General features: G+C 36.5%; 1 protein-coding gene across 4 annotated transcripts in view; it reads right to left on the minus strand.

Moving 5' to 3' along the window:
* Positions 1 to 2,497, minus strand: part of LOC128248727 (zinc finger protein 239-like) — a 6,820-nt gene that overhangs the window by 3,351 nt on the left and 972 nt on the right. Inside the window, exon 2 of one of the 4 annotated variants that reach the window (XM_052970702.1) lies at positions 1,733 to 1,810. The gene's annotated coding sequence lies outside the window, so the exon portion shown is untranslated. The other 3 variants (XM_052970701.1, XM_052970705.1, XM_052970703.1) reach the window with 3 other exon arrangements.

Raw genomic sequence — 2,497 nt, forward strand, 5'->3', positions numbered from 1 at the left:
ATTTTTGTGTCGAAATGGGGTTACTGGATCGTGTGAATTATCCGAGTCCGCACCCCCACCTACCCCCGTCACAAAATTTTTTTTTTTTTAATAGTGTACTAGGTGTAAAATAATGTGTAGTAAACGAATATGAAGAAAAAATTTTCGCCGACGGACGGGAAAGTGGTAAGAGGACTCGGAACATTCCCGAGCGCGCATTTTCTTTCATATTAATTTACTACATGTTGTTGTACAGCTATTGCCTAATAGTTTAGTTTGACTCCTATTTCTCCACCTGTGGTTAAAACCAAATTTGGCAATAATGTGCACTGAACATCCTATTTTATCCAAGGATCTACCTGAATCACAAACTATCTTATTTAAACAAATTCTGCAGTTTAGCATAAGCTTATTTAGCTGCTGTGTCACGCCTGACCACCACACACTCTGCTGTATATCTTTTTTGCGTATAACCAAACCATGATGATATTTTCGAAATTTATCAAAAATATCATTTCTTAATACTAAAGGAAAGACCAGTTTTGAGACTTTCAGTCAAAGGCTGCCCAGTATCATTAGGAAGGCATGTTCAGCCTCGTACAGTTTTAATGTTCCCATACGTGTAGTGCAACTATTCATTCTGACACATCTGCATGACTGTAGAGCCCATGTTTTCTGTTTTCTGGTGCACTTTGAACATTTTCAAGTAAGAAACAGTCTCTGGATGGGTCTTCTTAATATTGTCAACATAAGTATTTGTGCTCAGCACGACTTGTGTTGGTATCAAATATGTTTTTCTTTGCAGGTGCTTCCACCGGAAATGGGTGGTGTACCTTCGCCCAAAATCTAATTGTAACTGAAATCCAATTAAGTTTTTTAAATTTGTCGTTAGCTTTTCTATATTTGGAGGAAAAAATGTAGTTACGTAAAAATAAACACTTACGAGAATTCTTAGGAAAAGCCAAACATACCGAGTAGTGAAAGGGCAACTTTCGCTTGAAATATCGGAAATATCGTTATAGCCTCTAAAAGAAAACTTGTATGCTTAATATGCTCTTCAACACATTCTGACTCGAATAAATAAATCCATGAATAAGAAAATATACAAAATACATGCATACATATATACACTTACATACATACACGTTTTCACGGAGAGATTCTTGTGTAGCTAAGCGAGAAGTATTGAGGTAATTACAGAACTGAAAGTATTACGGAAAATGCGAACGTCGAGAATATAATTTCTTTTTTTTTTCATGATTCAATTACTAACGAATAGATCTACGATCGAAAAATATCTACAATAAAATTCTAATTGATAAATATAAATTTTTATTACAACAAAACACGCGGTTGAAGTGAATCTCGTGGTGTGAAGAATCAAAACAACACAAAGAGCGGGTGAAATGAAACACAACACAACATGCAGTTGTCATGGTAACTAGCTGTTAGTGCTTCGTTGTCTGTTGATTAGCTAAAGTTATCCAAATTTTCCCAACTTTTATTCCAAATAACATCAGATTCTTTAATTTACGAGATAATGTAATTAGTTGAACGTAATCAAAATTCAGAACTGCATTGATATGCCGAAATTGAAAACAATCTGAGCAAAATTAAAAGTGGAGCTGATTTTGTAATTGAAACTAACTAGATCATTCGCAGCTTTGTTGGTAGAGACGTTTGTTCCAGTTACAAATTTCGTACCAATTCTTGTGGGGTACTGGGGGTCCATGAACATGTTAAACCGACTGACCTTTCAATATCTTGGGGTCCATGGGAAAACTCATTTAAATAAATAGAGTTCTTGGTAGTGAAAAGGCTGGAACCACTGCTGTAAAGGGACAATAAATCAAGTAAAGAAAGACAGCAATGACAGCTAAAAGTACATGTATAGTACACAGGATAAAACACGGACAGAAAAAGAACCATAAAGGGGAAAGGGTGTATCGGCACATTAGTGTTGGTGAATTTTGAGAAGCATTGAAGGATACAGTGTCCCAACAGCGAGAAGTTCATGCAGAGCTTCAACAATTTTGAACGTGAAGAAATGTTTCCAATGCATTATTTATTTTATAAGCAGATCCACATACTCGTTTCCATTGTTCGACTGGCCAATTTTTATACTTTTGACAAAATGCCAAACGATCAGCAATATTTTTCAAGGTTAATCTCGATTTCCTTGAAAGTTTGTAGGATTTTGGTTAGGAACTTTGTCTTCTTGTGGTAGATCAGCTTGAATAGCTTCGGAAGACTTTCTGGGTAACTCTTTAGCGGCTAGAATGATAGCATTGTCCCGAGGAGGGGAGAAAAGAATTCCTGGAAAAGTCAGAGGAGGGGAGGAAAGACTTCCTGGAAAGGTCCAATGAGGGTGGAAGGGAATTCTGAGGAGCAGGAAGAAGGACATACACACATACATACATACTTATATATATATATATATATATATATGACGGGCTTGAAGGTAGTGATGATGCTGGCTGGTGCGATTTTGTGGTTTGCTGGTGTGCCGAGAGAGATA

The sequence above is a fragment of the Octopus bimaculoides genome, chromosome 9 (assembly GCF_001194135.2).
Source record: "Octopus bimaculoides isolate UCB-OBI-ISO-001 chromosome 9, ASM119413v2, whole genome shotgun sequence".
Taxonomy (NCBI): domain Eukaryota; kingdom Metazoa; phylum Mollusca; class Cephalopoda; order Octopoda; family Octopodidae; genus Octopus; species Octopus bimaculoides.